The sequence below is a fragment of the Vigna umbellata genome, chromosome 1 (genome assembly GCF_029865625.1).
Source record: "Vigna umbellata cultivar VRB3 chromosome 1, Vumbellata_1.0, whole genome shotgun sequence".
NCBI lineage: Eukaryota > Viridiplantae > Streptophyta > Magnoliopsida > Fabales > Fabaceae > Vigna > Vigna umbellata.
The window spans coordinates 33096203-33115522 of record NC_142165.1 but is presented as its reverse complement, the minus strand read 5'-3'; positions in this window follow the sequence as shown (position 1 = coordinate 33115522).

The window sequence follows — 19320 nt, the reverse complement described above, 5'->3', positions numbered from 1 at the left end:
CGCTGCACCATTATTCATTACTGGTTTCCTCTGGTCTGGAACCTCTTCCTACACGTTTCCAGCTGGGAATTGGATTCCATCAAGTGGTATCAGAGCTTAGGTCATCCACGCACCAGGAGCTAAGCTATTCCTCCATCTTTGCACTCCATTTCTATATTCTGTTGTGATCTCTGTTTCAGTTTTCCAGTTCTGTTTTGAGTAATTTTGTTTCTGTTTTGTGCTTTTCCAGTTATTAATTTTGTGTTTCCTGTTGCATTCTTTGTGTTTCCAGTATTCATACATGTTTTTACTCATTTTAAACGGTGAATCATTCTTGTTTATATCTCTTCCATCTTTAATTTTCAATTCCAGTTATGTTTTAGTCTTGTGCAGTCCATATTTGCAGTTTTAATTCTGTTTCACTTTGGTTTTCTGTTCTGCTGGGTTTCATTTTGGTTTATTTGAGTTTAGAGTGCTGGAAAAGTTTTAAATCAACCAAATAAGGCAATGAGAACATGTTCTAGCCTTGGTGATGGAAGCAAAAGCACTAGAAACTAATTCTAGTTTCAAATCTGCTCAAGAAATTCAAATCTGGTTTTAAAATTTGAAATCTGTTTCAGCTGATTTTATTTGATTCTGCTGCTTGGTAAACATTTGTTTGCTGTTATTGGAAGTGGCTAAAGGTGTGGCAGACCATTAAAAGCAAGGAAATGCATCTAGCATAGCTTGGTTGCCTTAAAAACCAGTAGCCTTTGCTGTCCAGTTTGTTTTTTTTTTCTGTTCTAGCTTTTCACCGTGCTACCCTTCTTTGCTTAGTCCAGTCTGAGTTTATTCATACTAAGCACTTTAATCCTAGCTTAGTTCAGTATAATAACATTCTCTAGAGTCATTGTGTGTACTGTCCAACCTTATATCCACAAGGTTCTTAAATCTGGTGCTGTTTTGGTGGGAATTTGCTGCATAAATAGGCTATAGCAAGGGTGAATTGTTGAGTCTTGCTATTTCTGTGCATTTACAACATTTGAGCAAGTTTAAATTGTCATTCCAAAGTTGTTTGCACTGTTCATTTGGTCATTTTCTAGCCTATATGCAGATTTGCTTTTTTAAACCTTAAAATTGCCTTTAAAATGGAAGTGCACCAGTGAATTCACATTGCAATCTGTTTTCTAGCTGTTTCAATGTTTAAACATCTTTAAAATGATGATACAAAGTTGTTTGATGCATCAATTGAACTGCTGAATCACTTCCAATCAATTTTGGGTTTAAAACCACCATTTCAATCCACTTTTTCTGGTGCAGAAATCATTTTCCAGCAACTGTTTTGGTCATTCTTGTTCAAATTCATTTCTGGATTGTAGTAAGAGCTGGTTCATTACTTTAAATTGAAAATAAATGATCAAAATAAGTCAGAGCAAGTGTTAAAAAGCCTGTTGAATCGTGCAATCCAGTTTTTGGCAGTTAAAAACCCCAAACACCAAATCTGGTTTTCATTGGGGAATTTTAACAAACACTTTGGTAAAATATCAAACAGTTTGGTCTGGATGAGTTTGTGATCTGCTATTTCTATTTTTGTTGCTTTCTTAATCTGTTCTAGTACCATTATTAGGTTCCTTTTGAGTGCTTTCTGTTATTCCATCCCTGTCCCCATTTGATTTCCCATTCTTGGCTTCCAAATTGTCAAACATTCAAAAAAAAAATCTGGTTTGAAATTCTGGTGCAGTTTGCTAATTCTGTTTGGTGTGTTTGACTAGAATCTTGAGGTGCTGTGGTAACTATTGTGAGGCATCCAGAAGCAGAAACCTTTCCCTACTGAGGCACCATATTAGGAAGTGAAAAGGGAGCTGAAGTGGGAACAAAAAGGGAGCTTTTGAGCAGCTGCAACTCTGCTGTTCCAGCAGCTAAAAATACACCAGAAAAGCTTGAAGTGCAACCTGTTTTGGAGTAGCAATCTGCAGCAGCAAGAGAGTGAAGCTTACATTAGTTTTAGGCCTTCTTTTAAGTTTGTTTACACCACATATCACGGAACCTTTGTTGTTTAAAGTTGATTTTCATTTCTTGGCTAAGTGACTTGGGAAAATGCTCTTGAAGCAATTCCAAGATCACATTTAAACATTGTAATAGTGCAATTTCGTTTTCTTAGTGTGGAAGTGTGTCAAGGGGCTCCAAGTGTCACTTGCACTTTCACTTAGGGCCGTTTAGCATTTACATTCTTGCATCTTTATTGCTTTCTTTAATTTCTTGCTTAATCTTTTTGTTTTTAAGTCTCCGTGGTATATATAGGATTGCATAGCATTTAGTCAACCTTTCTTTGGTTATAGGTCCATAACATTTGAAAAGAATTTGAAGAATTTCTAATTAGAAACTTAGGTAAAAGATAACTCTAAGGAAACTCTGGCTAAGGAAGAACTTGGTTTTTAAGCTTGTCCATTAGTGACTCACCTCTTCTTCCTGGGGGCTACTTAGATACATCTTTCACCTTTAGAATCTCTTTAAGAAATTTTTCACCAAAAACAAAGAAAAATTGTGAAAATCTTTTCATTCATTCTTTGTCAAATATTTTGAAAACCTTGTAAAAACCTTTTTCATTTGACAAGAATGAGTCAATCAAGTGTGCAAGGTAGCATCAAACCCAATAGTGAGAGTTCTTTAAGGGAAGAATTTCAACAAAAATTTGAACAAAGGGATAGAGAGATTAGTGAGCTAAAAGACATGATTAGTCAACTTTTGAATAATCAAGACAAAAGAAAAGAGAGATCTCCCCATAGGAGAAGAGAAGAATCATCATCTTCTAGTGAGCTTGAGCAATATAGTAGTCATCACAATGATGACCACTACCAAATGCCTCCTAGAAGACATCATAGAGTGAGAGAACACCATCCAAGAGAGCCCAAAATTGATCTACCTTCTTTTCATGGAAAGGATGATGTGGAAGAATATCTAGAGTGGGAAATGAAAGTTGAACAATTGTTTGAGTGCCACCAAATAGATGATGAAAGGAGAGTCACTATGGCTTCTCTAAGCTTTCAAGGCTATGCCTTAATTTGGTGGACAGCCTTGGTCAAAGATTATAGGCTAAGACACTTACCTCCCATTAGATATTGGAATGAGTTAAGAACTGCCTTGAGGAGGAGGCATGTACCAGCCTACTATGATAGGGAGATAATGGATAAACTCCATAAACTCCAACAAAGGAACATGAGTGTTGAGGAATATAGACAAAAAATGGAATTACTCATGTTGAGGGCTGGGATAAGAGAAGAACCTAGGATAACAATAGCTAGGTTTCAAAGTGGACTTAACTATGACATAAGAGATAGGGTTGAACTTATACCCTACAATGATCTCAATGAGTTAGTCCAACTTTGTGTGAGGGTTGAGCAACAACTAAAGAGGAAAAGCTCCACCAAGAAAGATTACCCTCATAGTTCTTACCATAAGAAAGAGTATAAGAGGGAGGGTAGTCAAACCAAGCCAAGATATGAAGACAAAGAGAGAGAGAGAGGAAAAGAAAAAGTCAAAGAACCTTCAAGAGATCATAAGAGTAAGGAGACTAAGTGCTTTAGATGTGGGGAAAAAGGGCACTATGCATCTGAGTGCCGCAATAGAAAGTCAACTTACATCCTTGAGCATGAGAGTGAAAGTGAGGGTTCTTCATATAGTGAGTCTGAAACATCCATTTCTGAAGAAGAAGAAGCTTTACCTTGTGATGGTGACTTACTTATGGTAAGGAGACTCCTGGAAAGTAAACATGTAGAATTAGAACAGTCACAAAGAGAGAACCTATTCCACACAAGATGCAAAGTTTTAGAAAAGACATGTTCAATGATAGTGGATAGTGGCTCTTGTTGCAACTGTTGTAGTTCTAGAATGGTAGAAAAGCTTGGCTTAACCACTACTCCTCATCCTAAACCTTACAAACTTCAATGGATCAAAGAGGATGATGGAATAGTAGTTAAAGAACAAGTAAGTGTACCTATTTCCATTGGCAAATATGAAGATCAAATTGTTTGTGATATAGTACCAATGGAAGCTGGGCACATATTACTTGGAAGACCTTGGCAATATGATAAACAAGCTTTACATGATGGAGTCACCAACAAAATCACCATTCAACACAAAGGAAAGAAAATTATTTTGTGTCCTCTTACACCTTCACAACTAAGAGAGGATCAGATCATTCTTAAGAAGAAGTTGGATGGAGAAAAGAAAAAAGAAAATAAGAAAGAAAGAAAGAATTTGGTAACCCATGCCTCAGCCCATGAAGTTGTCCAACCTCAAACCTTGAATATTTCCAAAAAATCTTTTTCTTGGACAACCTCATTTCCTTCTTTATTGCAAAGAGGCATTTGTTTCAATCATTCATGAACTTGGTTCTCTACCAAAGGGGTTGCAAAAACTTTTAAAGGAATTTGATGATATATTTCCCAAAGAGGTACCAAGTGGATTACCACCTTTGAGGGGAATAGAACATCAAATAGATTTGGTGCCTGGGGCAAGTCTACCCAATAGGCCAGCCTATAGAACCAACCCTATGGAAACAAAAGAAATAGAGAAACAAGTTAATGACTTGTTGAACAAAGGGTGGATCCAAAAGAGTTTAAGTCCCTGTGTTGTGTTGTTGGTCCCTAAAAAGGATGGGTCTTGGAGAATGTGTACAGATTGTAGGGCCATCAACAACATAACTGTCAAGTATAGGCATCCCATTCCTAGGCTAGATGACATGTTGGATGAATTACATGGAGCAAATCTCTTCACCAAAATTGATCTTAAAAGTGGATACCATTAGATAAGAATTCATCAAGGAGATGAATGGAAAACTGCTTTCAAGACCAAGTTTGGTTTGTATGAATGGTTAGTCATGCCCTTTGGCTTGACCAATGCTCCAAGTACATTCATGAGATTAATGAATCATGTGCTTAGGGAATGCATAGGCAGATTTGTAGTGGTCTACTTTGATGATATCCTAGTCTATAGTCAAGGCCTTCAAGAACATCTTAACCATGTCAGAAAAGTCTTGCTTCTTCTTAGAGAACATCATCTCTTTGCCAACTTTGACAAATGTACTTTTTTTCAAGAAAGTGTGATTTTCCTTGGATTCAAAGTGGGAAAAGAAGGTGTACATGTTGATCCAGAGAAGATCAAGGCTATACAAGAATGGCCAACCCCTAAAAATGTAGGAGAGGTGAGAAGTTTTCATGGGTTAGCAAGTTTTTATAGAAGATTTGTGAAACACTTCTCCACCATAGCTGCTCCTTTAAATGAGCTAGTCAAGAAAGATATGCCTTTTATTTGGGGTGATAAGCAAGAGTTATCTTTTGAGACTTTGAAACACAAGTTAACACATGCACCTATTCTAGTTTTGCCTAATTTTTCCAAAGCCTTTGAACTAGAATGTGATGCATCTGGGGTAGGAATAGGAGCTGTTTTAATACAAGGAGGACATCCCGTAGCTTATTTTAGTGAAAAACTTAGGGGGCCTACCTTAAACTATCCCACCTATGACAAAGAGTTGTATGCCCTCATTAGAGCTTTGAAAACTTGGGAGCATTACTTGGTAACTAGAGAATTCATCATACACACTGACCATGAATCTCTCAAGTACATTAAAGGGCAAGCAAAGCTAAACAAAAGACATGCAAAGTGGGTGGAATATCTTGAGCAATTTCCCTATGTCATCAAACACAAAAAGGGGAGTACTAATGTTGTTGCGGATGCTTTATCTAGAAGACATGCATTATTAGTAACCCTAGGATCTCAAATATTAGGATTTGATGACATAAAAGAGTTATATGAAAATGATGAAACATTTGCATCCACTTATTCATCATGTCTTAAGAAGCCTTTTGATGGATTCTATCTTTCTGAGGGGTATCTTTTTAATAAAGGAAAACTTTGTATACCCCAAGGATCCATTAGAAAACTTCTTATCAAAGAGAGTCATGGAGGAGGACTCATGGGCCATCATGGAGTTGATAAAACTCTAAACATTTTGAAAAGTAAATTTTATTGGCCACACATGATAATAGATGTTCAAAGGCATTGTTCTAAATGTATAGCTTGTTTACAAGCTAAGTCCAAAATTATGCCTCATGGACTCTATACACCTCTTCCTATAGCTAATACCCCTTGGGAGGACATAAGCATGGATTTTGTCTTAGGATTGCCAAGAACTCAAAGGGGGTATGATTCTATATTTGTGGTAGTAGATCGTTTTAGTAAAATGGCTCATTTTATACCCTGCCACAAAGTAGATGATGCTAGCTATATCTCTAGACTCTTCTTTAAAGAAATAGTGAGATTGCATGGCTTACCCAAAACTATAGTGTCTGATAGAGATGTGAAGTTTCTAAGCCATTTTTGGAAAACTTTATGGGAAAAGCTTGGAACTAAACTTCTATTTTCTACTACATGTCACCCACAAACTGATGGGCAAACTGAAGTAGTAAATAGATCTTTATCTACATTATTAAGGGTAATATTAAGAGGAAATAACAAATCTTGGGATGAACATCTACCTCATATTGAATTTGCTTATAATAGAGTAGTCCACAAGACTACTAATCTTTCTCCTTTTGAGGTTGTTTATGGTTTTAACCCTATCACACCTCTTGATTTACTACCTCTTCCAGAATCATCTTCTTTTCTTCATAAAGAAGGTGCTTCTAAAGCGGAGTTTATCAAGAAGTTACATGAGAAAGTTAAAATCCAAATTGAAAAACAAACTCAAAAATATGCAGAATACAACAACAAAGGGAGAAAGAAAATAGTTTTTGAAAAAGGAGACCTAGTTTGGCTTCATTTGAGAAAGGAAAGATTTCCCTCTCAAAGGAAATCCAAACTTAGTCCAAGAGGAGATGGTCCATTCAAGGTGGTCAAAAGGATAAATGATAATGCATACATATTAGACCTTCCTGAAAGTTATGGTGTCAGTCCTACTTTTAACATCTGCGATTTAATTCCTTTCACAGGAGATCATCAACAGGATGAAGCAGATCTGAGGACAGATCTTTTTCAAGAGGGAGGGTCTGATGGAAGACCATCTAAGATGCACATTGGACCTCTTACTAGAGCAATGGCAAAGAGTACTCAAGAAGAAGAAGGACCACATACTATTTTGCTTCTATGGAAGGTTACTTATAAAAATCCTTCTTCTCTTAACTAAAGCACTTATACTTTGTTTTGTAGGAATTAATAAATCTTGGAGACTATGATTGAGCCATCCAAGAAGATTAATCAATAGAATCAAGCAAGGAGCCAAAAAGGAGGTGCTTACGGCATGCACCAACATTTTCCACGTGAAGTGGCTGATGTGGAAAGAAGCACACACCTTGCTGGATGAGCTGGACAGAGGCATGGACTTTGCTTGATCAAAATAAATCTGAATAATTTGAATTTAGGAGGGAATTAGAATTAGAAATTAGGCTCCTCTTCACCTATAAATAAGAGGGCCTTTTCCTTGTATTGATTCACTTTTGAGCTTAATGATATGTTGCAGAAATTGTTTTCCAGCTTTTGTGCTCTTAAGTCACCTTTGAATTGCTACTTCTTCTCCTTTCCTCAAGCTTCCTTCCTCTGTAGGAAGGCCCTCTGAGCTGTGAGGCTTCACCCATACACCTCTCCTCCATTAAAACACCTCAAACACTGCATCAATTCATCCATCCGCTGCACCATTATTCATTACTGGTTTCCTCTGGTCTGGAACCTCTTCCTACACGTTTCCAGCTGGGAATTGGATTCCATCACTAACTGAAAAGGAGATAGTCCTATAGCAGTCTTCATTGCAGTCGTGTATGCCCAGAATGCATCATCTAACTTATGAGACAAATCCTTCCTTGATGAAGCAACTGTCTTCTCCAAAATCGTCTTTATCTCCCTATTATACACCTTAGCTTGCCCATTTGTTTGCGAATGATAAGGTGCAACCACTTTATGTCTCAAATTTTGCATCAGATTGCTTCATCAGATTTTGCATCAAATTTGCCTAGATTATCTTTTCCATTATTCAAGACAAAGCATTTGCACCCAAATATTTTCAAGTGAGATACATTTGGTTTTCTACCATTCAACAGTTCATATGGAGTTAATTTCAGAATTGGCCTAATAAGCATCCTGTTTAACACATAACAAGCAGTACTAACTACATCAGCCCAAAAATATTTTGGCACATTAGATTCATTCATAAGGGTTCTAGCTCATTCTTCTAATGATCTATTTTTCCTTTCAACAACACCATTTTGTTGGGGAGTTCTAGGTGCAGAAAAGTTATGTGCTATGCCATATTCTTCACAAAATTTATCAAATGACTCATTTTCAAATTCTCCACCATGATCACTTCTCAAAGTTTTGATTTTCAAATCTTTTTCATTTTGAATACGTTTAGCAAAAATTTTAAATGCTTTGAAAGCTTCACTTTTCAGAGTTAAAAAGAAAGTCCAAGTGAATCTTGTGTAATCATCAACAATTACAAGAGCATAGTAATTTCCACCAAAACTTTTAATTCTAGATGGACCAAATAAGTCCATATGCAAAAGTTCTAAAGGTTTTGATGTTGAAATCATGCTTTTGGATGAAAATGAAGATTTGGTTTGTTTACCTTTTTGACATGCAGTGCATAATTTGTCTTTCTCAAATTTCAGTTTAGGCAAACCAATCACAAGATCTTTTGAAATCAATTTATTTAAATGTTGCATATGAATATGTGCAACTCTTTTATGCCATAGCCAAGGATTTTCTTCTTTAGCAACTAAGCATGTTATACTATGATTAGATGCACTTTCCATATCAATCAAATAAATATTGTTATGCCTAACACCTTGCAAAGCAATATCAGCAGAATCTTTAAAGTAAACAGTGCATTTATCACTTTCAAAAGTTACCTTGAGACCTTTGTCGCATAATTGACTTATGCTTAAGAGGTTATGCTTGAGGCCTTCAACATATAGCACATCTCTTATTGTTAATGTATTTCCTCCTCCAATGTCTCCGGTACCCTTGATTCTACCTTTGTTGTTATCCCCATAAGTCACAAATCCTTGCTTTTTCTTCTCAAAAGAAATGAATCTTTTCTTGTCACCGGTCATGTGTCTTGAACATCCACTGTCAAGATACCACAATGACTTCTTTGACTTAGTAGATTCCTACAAAACAAATTAGCAAGAGTTTTAGGTCCCCAATCTAATTATGGGTCCTTGAGGTTAGTTCATGCAAGTATAAATCATTTTACAACTTTAACCCATGCATATTTACCATTTGGAACACCAAAATGTTTAATGTTGCATTTGTTTGATGTGTGTCCATGCTTCATACAGTAAAAACAACAAGCATTGCTTACTTTGTTTTTAATAAAAGTCCCTTTTTCAACCCAAACTCTACGAGTTCTTCTTACTTTGGACTTATTTATTTGATGCATATTTCTATTTTCAACATTGCTTTTCTTAAGGTTTATCTTAGCATGTGAATTATTCTTGGTTTCCTTTGCAAGTAAGTTTTCAAGTATATCAATATCAAACATATGATTCTTACAAGACAAGCATTCAACAGGTTCAATAGTAGCATTTGCATCAGATAATTTTGTTTCTAAAGAACTAACTTTATTTTTTAAGACAACTTCATCATCAAGCAACTTTTCATAATTCAATTTTAATTCATTGTGCTCTTTCTTAAGTTTTTTATGTGCAGCATCAAGTTTTTCAGATTCAATCAACAATTCACAGAAGGCCTTTTGCATGTCTAATTCACTAGATTCAAAGCTGGAATCACTTACTTGGCTTCCAGTATCTTCTGAGTCAGCCATTAGACAAATATTGGCTTCTTCATCTGAATCACTTGAGCTTGTTGAGCTAGATGCATTGTCTTCCCAAGCTATGTATGCTTTCTTTTTCCTTTGAAATTTTCTTTCCTTCTTGTCTTCACTTTTCTTGCTTTTTGGACACTCAGATTTTACGTGCCCTCTTTCTCCACAACCGAAGCACTTTACGTTTGATGGAGATTTTGGACTTTCTTTCCTATCTTTGTGAAACTTGTCCTTTCCCTTTGCTTTCATGAACTTTGCAAATTTTTTTATCATCAAGCTCATGTTTTCTTCATCATCAGAATCATCTTCTTTGATCCTCTTAGAGCTTTTTCCTTTAGATATTTCAGACTTGAAAGCTAGAGTTTTCCTTTTGCCTTGATCCTCTTCAGCAGTCAATCTTCTCAGCTCAAGTTCATGCTCACGGAGCTTTCCAAACAAGATTGGCATTGACATCTGAGTAAGATTTTGAGATTCCGAGATGGCAGTCACCTTTGGTTGCCAAGACCTGTCCAGAGATTTCAGAATTTTCACATTAAGTTCATCAGTATCAAAAGTCTTACCCAACCCTGTTAAATGATTCACAATATGAGTGAATCGTTTTTGAACGTCAGAGGTAGTTTCTCCATGTTGCATTCTGAACATCTCATATTCCTGAATGAGAGTGTTCTTCCTAGCGCGCTTCACGTCCTTTGTTCCTTCATGAGTGACTCTGAGGACTTCCCACATTTCCTGTGCTGTCTTACACACTGAAATTCTATAAAATTCATCAAGTACAACAGTAGATGAAATTATATTGCGAGCTTTAATATCAAACTGAGCTCGTCTATTTTCTTCAGCAGTCCAATGAAAATAAGGTTTTTCAGTCTCTACACCATCAACAGTATTCATAGGAATATAAGGGCCATTTTGTACAGCTTCCCAGATACCTCTATCAACAGACCCCATAAAAATCTCCATTCTCACTTTCCAAAAAGCATAGTTATCACCAGTAAACAATGGAGGTCTGTTAATGGAAGCACCCTCAGCATATACATGGTTTTGATTGTGACCGGCCATTTTCGCAAATGTTGAAAAACTATCAAAGCAAGCTCTGATACCAATTGATGGTATCGGAGGGGGTATTTTTCGAAGAGTATAGCGCAGCGGAATTAAAACTCAGAGAGCGGAAAGCGTGTTCGATCACAATTAAAAATAATTTGGTCCTTTTAGTAAAAATAATTTTCTTTCAGAAAATTAATCAAACAGTTGATATACGTAAAATAATATGAGTGTAGGGAATAAGAAGATCAACACAGAATTTTTATCCTGGTTCGAATCGAAAGATTCTACGTCCAGTCGTTAATCACTATAAATAGTGATTAACCTTTTTCACTAAAAATGGTTTAACAGATTACAAGATAATGAACAGGAATAAAATGAAAAGAACCACTCTACCAACTTGAAGAGAACCGCTCCAGCAATCGACCAACGATTCACAAGCTTCTCCTTTCACAAGACCAGGCAGAGCACCTTGCTAACTTGAAGAGAGTCTGCTCCGACTATCGACACACACGATACGCGAGCCTCTCCTTTCACAAGACCAAGCAAGGGAACAATGAACAAAAAGCTCTCTAAGAACGTTCCTCTGACACACAGTGTTCTAAGCTTTCTCAGTTCAAAAACGTTACCTTCTTATTTCTCCAAATCAAATTATATAGCCAAGTACACTGAGTGCCAAAGGTCAGCTCTCAACTGCCATGAATAATCGATTATTGTAAGTGATAATTGATTATTCAAGTCCGTTACAGGTTTTCAAAAATGTGATAATCGATTATATGAAGTGATAATCGATTATTCAAGTATGACTTGTGATAATCGATTATTGCTTAACCATAATCGATTATTCTAGTAAAAATTACAATGTTTAACATTTTCCTACTACATTCAAAATCTACAAGTTGCTTTTTTAAATATTTTCCTACTACATCCAAAATCTATAAGTTGCAGCATCATCAAAATACATCTTCAGGTTTTACCAATACTCCTTATTGGTAACAAAAATCACCGTGACATTATTATTATTATTTGGATACTAAAAAATACTAACGCATTTTCTCCACTATTTTCTCTTTTCTTTTAACTTTATAGGATTTTTAAGAGGTTCAAGTATTAAAAAATTTATGAACTTTTGTTTGAATGAAAATGAAAACTTCCTTTAATGATTTATAATAACTTTATTTATTATATCATTGTTTACTTTCAAATATTTACAAATATACATTAATCCAAACCAATTTTTTTTATGTTCTTAAATACATTAAATGTGAACTTTTAACTTTTCAAATAATTAAGTGTCTTGTTCTTTCGTCATGCATCTTGATTAACGAAGTTGTTACCTGTGTGTACCAACTAAACAATCAAAATTCATTGAACAAATTGAGATACAATATATTGACTACTATCCCACTATTTTGCATACTTTAACATGTGAAATATAATATCTGACAACATAAGTAGACGCTTCACAAAAAAACATTTCTTCGCATAGCTCACAATTTCACAAGAGTTTCGCAAGATCACCATCATATATATAGTCTCATTTCCCTTAGGAACCGCATGTCGATAACAAGTATCTCCATGGACACAATTGTATTGTCAAGATAAAGAAGGTAGGGTAGAAATGTCTAACTAAAGATCATGGTTTGATGTCACTACTACGGTCTAACAAGATGTCGATTCATCGTTGTTCGTAAACTCGGTCTTCAAGATGGAACTAAGTGATTAAATTGTCCCAGAAAGGACTAGTAGATTTATTTTGGGTAAAGCTATGGTAATTTAGAAATAAATTCTACATCTTTAATCTACTTTTGTGTAACAAAGTATTTTTCGTTTCTTTAAAAGTTATAAATGTTCGACATTATTGTTTGTTTATATTTATTCAATAAATCACTTATATCTTCCTTCTAATGGAAAATATATTTTTGACCAAGGAATATAAAATCATTTGCAAAAATACAGATAGTTTGTATGAATGCAAAAATAAGTGATATCAGTGGAAAGCTTCAAAAAATGTTTGTCTGATGCACTACACTAAGTGGAAAAATAATTAAAGTAATTTTCTATGTACATTCATTTCAAAGTATCCGCAATAGCACACCTAGTTGATTTTGATGTTGAAATTCGGGTTCAAGTCCCGGCTTTGGAATTTACCTTTTCAAAATTGAAATTCTTTTTTTAAAATAAAATTTGACAATTAATTTGCAAAACATTCAACGCCAATATGAAACCACTATTGTCATGCTTTTCGTAGTGCTTGAATAAAGCTATGGAATCGTGGGAATGGTCACTACAAAAAAAACCAAAAATCACCGTGACATTATTATTATTTTTTGGATACTAAAAAATACTAACGCATTTTCTCCACTATTTTCTCTTTTCTTTTAACTTTATAGGACTTTTCAAAGGTTTAGGTATTAAAAAATTTATGAACTTTTGTTTGAATGAAAATGGAAACTTCCTTTAATGATTTATAATAACTTTATTTATTATATCATTGTTTACTTTCAAATATTTACAAATAGTCAGTTAAAAAGGTTTATAAAAACAAAAGTGTTTTTAAAAGTAAGAACCAAATTAAAAGAACCCGTAGGGTATGGGTTGAAAAAGGAATTGTGTCTTATAGAAACCAAAATGTTGTCACATGCTTTTATTGTATGAAAAAGGGGCACACTTCTAACAAATGTAGAATTAAACATTTTGATGTTCCAAATGGAAAATATGTTTGGATTCCTGTTATAAAGTAAATTGTCTCTAACCTCAAAGGACCCAAATGAGATTATGGGGACCAAAACTCTATTGTTTTGTTTTGCAGGTTAATTTTTCAAAAGGAAAAGAAGACTCTATGGTATCCTGGTATTTTTTAAGAGCTTTGAAATAATTTATGAATGTTAGATGTGTCTTAGGTTGAAAATTTGGCCCAAATTTGTGTTTTTCGGATATTAACGTAAATAATCGATTACCAAGGGTAATAATCGATTACCAAGGGTAATAATCGATTATCTCGTCCTCAAAAATTTGGATTTTGACAATTTGGCTAGCACATAATCGATTATTTAAAGTAATAATCGATTATCTTAAGTCACAGCGTAAAAAAAAAAGAAAAAAAAAAACTTTTTTTAAAATTTTTTTAAGAGTCTGTTTTTAAAAGGGGATTATTACATTCAGGGGAAGATATATGAGTTTGTTAGATATCTTGTTTTTATCTCTATTATGGATTAATTAATATTGTTTATACTTCTTAATTAGAGTTGAATTTCTTCTTATATTCCATGAGGTATTCTGTTCTTTCATGTTATTAAATTTCAATTTTATTTCTGTTTTGAAATGCATCAATTGTTTTGTTCAAGGGGAGAAAATTTTGAGGGGGAGAAAATTTTGAGGGGGAGTTTTTCCACTTTTTACTTTTTGCTTATGATCAAAAAGGGGGAGAAAACTTCTAATTTAAGTAGTGCAGTTATTACTAACATGTTTATAAGTATGAAATCTGTGCAAGAAATTAGAAATGCTTTTAACAAGAAGATATTTTTTATCATCATCAAAAAGGGGGAGATTGTTACCAATGAGGAGCATTGGTATCTTGAAGCTACTGTGAAATTTTGATGATGATAAAAGCTGAAGAATTGAAGACTCTAAATGCATCTTTGTTAAACGCATTTTGTAGAAACAAATGTATAGGATAAAATGTAATGATGTAAAAACTCTTAGAAGTTTTCGTATTTAGTGAGTCATTGCACAAATAATCGATTATCAAGAGGAATAATCGATTATCACGAGCCAGTTTAGAAGAGAGTTGCTTGCACAAATAATCGATTATTACACAGAATAATCGATTATCACTGTTTCATTTAATTCTGTCCAAGTCTTTGGAATAATCGATTATTGCTCAGGATAATCGATTATCACCATTTTGAAAACCCCATAATGGACACAAATAATCGATTATCACTTATGATAATCGATTATCAGTGGCAGTTGGGAGATGTCTTTTCAGTTTTTGACCCTGCACGAAACTAGACTTATAAATAGAGGTCTTCACAGCTCTTAGAAAGAACTTTTCAATTGAGAGTATTAGAGCTTTGTGCCTAAGGGAAGCTCTTTGTGAGTGAAAAGGATCTATGCCATTTTGAGAATACAGTTTGTCTGAGGAAGTTCTCAAAGTGATAGAGTGCTCTTGCCTGGTCTTGTGAATAGGAGAAGCTCGCGTTTTGTGTGTCAAAGGTCGGAGCGGTTCTCTTCAAGTTGGCTGAGCAGGTTCTTCCGTTCGTTTGTCGAAGGAAGGTGTTTTCTATTCTTTGCTTATTTTAATTATCTGATTGTAATCTTCAAACCATATTTTAGTAAAAAAAAGGTTAATCACTATTCATAGTGATTAACGACTGGACGTAGAATCTTTTGATTCGAACCAGGATAAATTTTCTGTGTTGATTTTCTTGAACTCTACACTCTTTAAACTTTTAGCACATCAACTGTTTGATAAAAGTTCACTAAGAAAATCAATTTTTGAAACCGACTATTTTAACTTGTGTTGTGATCGTTACACGCTCTCCGCTATCTATATTTTATTCCGCTGCGCGACTCTATAACGGTACCGATTGTTCCGACAGTGGATGATCAGTGGCATCCCATGTTGTCATGCAGTTGCATCAATGAACTATTCAAATGTAGACCCAGAAACTTTTATACCAATTTGGTTCAAGAAATCCACATATGAAAAGACATATGCGTCCATCATCTATCCTGTGAATGGCCACCTCCTATGGGAAAAAACAAGTTCTCCTGATATACTGCCACCACTTAAGAGGAAGATGCCAGGGAGACCAAAGAAAAAAAGAAGAATGGAGCCATGGGAGCTAACTAAGGATGGGACCCAAATGAGTGTTGGTGGGCAGCGAAAGAAATGTAGCATCTGCCGTGAAGTGGGGCACAACAAAAAAGTGTGCCATTTACGTCCAGCCATCATAGAACCAACAGAACCAGCACAGGCACAAAGTTCACAACCCCTTGCACCTTCACAGCCATCAAGTCCCCAATCTCCTCACCCACCACAACCAACTCAAGATTCCATCCGAGATTTAACTCCACCAATAGGAAGGAAAAAGTTAAATATTAGAAGAAAAGATCCATAGATTTAACTGAAAATTTGGATGTATTTGGATGTATTTTGTACTCTTATTAAGTACTTTAATTGTGTATGTTGTATTCTTATTAAGCACTTTAATTATGTATGTTGTACTATTATTAAGCACTTTAATTTTGTAGTGCTATCAAGCACTTTAATTAAATATGTTATTATAGTTGTAGTGATATTATGTTGTGATATTTGGAAGTAGTGATATTATGTAATTATATCTGTTTTTTGCCAGGTATCCTTAATATGTATTACAGTCATATACGTTAGGGACCACCTTGAACAACTTTTAAAGGAAAGAGGGACCACCTTGAACAATTTTTAAAGGAAAGGGGGACCACATTTAACATTTTTAAAACGTAGGGGGGACTAAAACAAACTTTATTGCACAAACTCAGATTGTTCACTCATATTACAACACCAACTGATATTACATCAACAAAACATGAAGCTAAACACCTAAGCCATTACATGAACAAAACATACATTGCACATTGCACACCTAAGATCAAGCTAAACACAGCCACAATGTCATAATGTTCAACACAATAACAACAAACACAATTCCAACTAAGAACTTTATCCTTCTCTGCAACTCTTTGACATTATTTTCCAGATCACATATCCTGTTGCTTTGTCCCACAATTGTACCATCTCTATCATTAGCGTTGTCCTCAGAACACCACTTGAAAAATTACATGACATCCCAGTTGAAAATCCACCCTATTATTCACCAAGAACACAAAAATGTATGAACACATAAAATCCAATAGACATAAAAGTCACTACGGTATTCAAAAGACCTTGTAATGATGACATCCCCAAAGTTTCCTCCCAACATTCCTTGAAGTTTTGGCAACTTTCATTACAGCAATATCACCACAGTGGCAAATAGGGGTTATCCCAACTCCCCTCGAAACAACACCGTGTGAGGATTGCGAAAATCCTTTGGACGTTGCCTTCGAACAGGAAGAACAACTTTGTGATGAAGTCACCCCTAACCCTAACCCTTTGCTTTTAAATTTGGGAACAACAGTAGCATGAATCTCCAAGAACCCTAACCTTTGCTTTTAGATTTGAGAACAAATGTAGCACGAATCACCAACAACCCTAACTTTGCTTTTAAATTTGGGAAAAACAACCATGAATCACTTTGCTTTCAGGATGAATCAGCAATTCAATTTAACACGTCAACCAAAACTGTACAACTCATCAGGTTTTTGCCAGCTGGGCAGCTGTGCCGTTAGTCTTTTTAACGCCGTAACCAAAAAGGACTAACGTGCATCGTTTTTGGGAGAAGTAGGATGTTAGTGAACTTTTGAAAAATAGGAGGACAACGTGGAACATACCCTACAAAAAGAGGGACCAAAATAGGTATTAAACCTTTATTTTACATGTACAACAATTCAAAAGAAAGATTTACATAGTTCTAAAAGGCTAAAAGATCGGTGCAATTGACTTTTATGAAATCTGATGCATTAGCAAAACTGCCTTTTCTCTTAGGCATTTTATTGGACAGTTTCAACCAATTCTGAACTGAGTTTAAATTTGGTGCAAATGCAACTTGTTTGGTTTTTTTCTTGCTTTTAAAATCTGATCTAGAGCTATTGGTAGGTTTAATTTGTGTGCCAGTTGTTCTTGATAGCTTTGTTTATTGCTTGCCTTGATTGATATATCTAATTTTGTCTATCATATGTGCAATTTTTCTGTTGTTCCTAATATAGCTTTAATTTCTTTCTTCATCTAATCTAGAGGGTTGTTGTACTGTGCTTTCAATTCCTTTGCTTTTGTGGGTGTCCTGTTTGTCCATAACATTGATCTTAGCCTAGCCTTTTCTTGATAGAGAAGCTATTTCACTCTAGTTTCTAGAATTTGAAAGAAGGTTTATGTGCTTGGTAGCATCTTAGATGGTGGTGGTTTGAAAGATTCTCCAGCTTTGAACTGCCAAGGGAGAATCTCCCTTCCAAACATTTCCATTTTTGAGTGCTTTAAGCTTCTAGAGAGAAACCTGATGTTGTGAGTTTTGTGAGGCTGCTAGAGCCTAATTCCTTGGTATTTGAGAGAAAGAATTTGTAGTTCATCTAACTATTTGTTGACTGATCATTGTTCATATTGATTAAGCTCGGATGTACTCGATTAGACCAAGAGAGAAAGTTTTCTTGCATTGAATCTGATTATTGCATTCTGTTGCATTCAATTTATAAATTGTCTGCTGAATCATTGGTATATTAAGTGTTTTGAAAAGGATTGTTGATTTCATGGTTTAATTGAACTTGTTGAATGCTGACTTTTATTTGAAAAGATCTAGTTGAACTTGTTAGATGAGATAGAAAGTTGCCAACACTGTTCTGATTGAGTTTGAGCTTCTTCATTTCTACATCAACATTGTTTTAATTACTAATTTCGGATTTCATGAGCTACTTATTTGACTTGTTCTTGCTTGGTTTTTAAAAATTGTCACTACACATACTGCTGCACATTGTTTTCATTGGTTTGATCAGATTGGCCTGCTACTTTGGATTAGTCTAGAACATTGTTTTAACCAGCTTGGTCCATTGATTCTGACCAGTTTAACTCATTGATTTGTTGTGCAAGTTGTACTAGTCATATTTAATTGTGAACCAACTTGTTCTTCATTTTCCCTGAATTGTATCATTTTTTTAAAATAGACTCTGCAATTAAATCTAAGTCTCTTTGTGACTACCTTTTACTTTCCACCTGCCAATGTTATCATTTGGTGTATATGTTGTTTTTGGTGTAGTTGTGCAAGTCTGATTTAATTGGTGTCATATAGCTAGTGCATCAGTTTACAAGAATGCAGTGTAGGATGTCTACAAGTGAAGAATGGATTTGTTGAGTTGTTGAGCACAAGGAGGAACCTACAACAAAGTCCACTAAAACCAGCAGCTAGAAATAACATTAATAGGGAAGTTGTTTAGCTATCTTGCTTCTATTTGTTTAAACTATTTTTGTTATAACTTGCAATTTGTTGGATGTTGTGATTTGCTGAATTGGGTGTGACTTCTCTTGCAGTTTATTCCTAGAGAGCAAAAGAGAGTTTCTTTTTAATTGCATCAAGGGCACAAGCCCAAGAAAGGGAAGCTTCTTTTATAATGCATATTTTTTCTCTTGCAATCTATTCGACTAAACACTGATCCAAGTTATCAAATGTGTTTGTAAGAACGGACCTTCACCAAATTCTTGATTTAGACCAAGAAAGAGTTGAAAACAAGATTTGGGCACGTGATTTTTCTGCATAGTGGAACTAAGACCAGAGTAGTAACATAGTTTGTTTCTTTGAATTTGTTTTTTGTAATTGATTTATAATGGGCTTGGGCTAGCCTACTATTAGCTTAGTTTTGTTTTGTAGAAAGCCTTTATG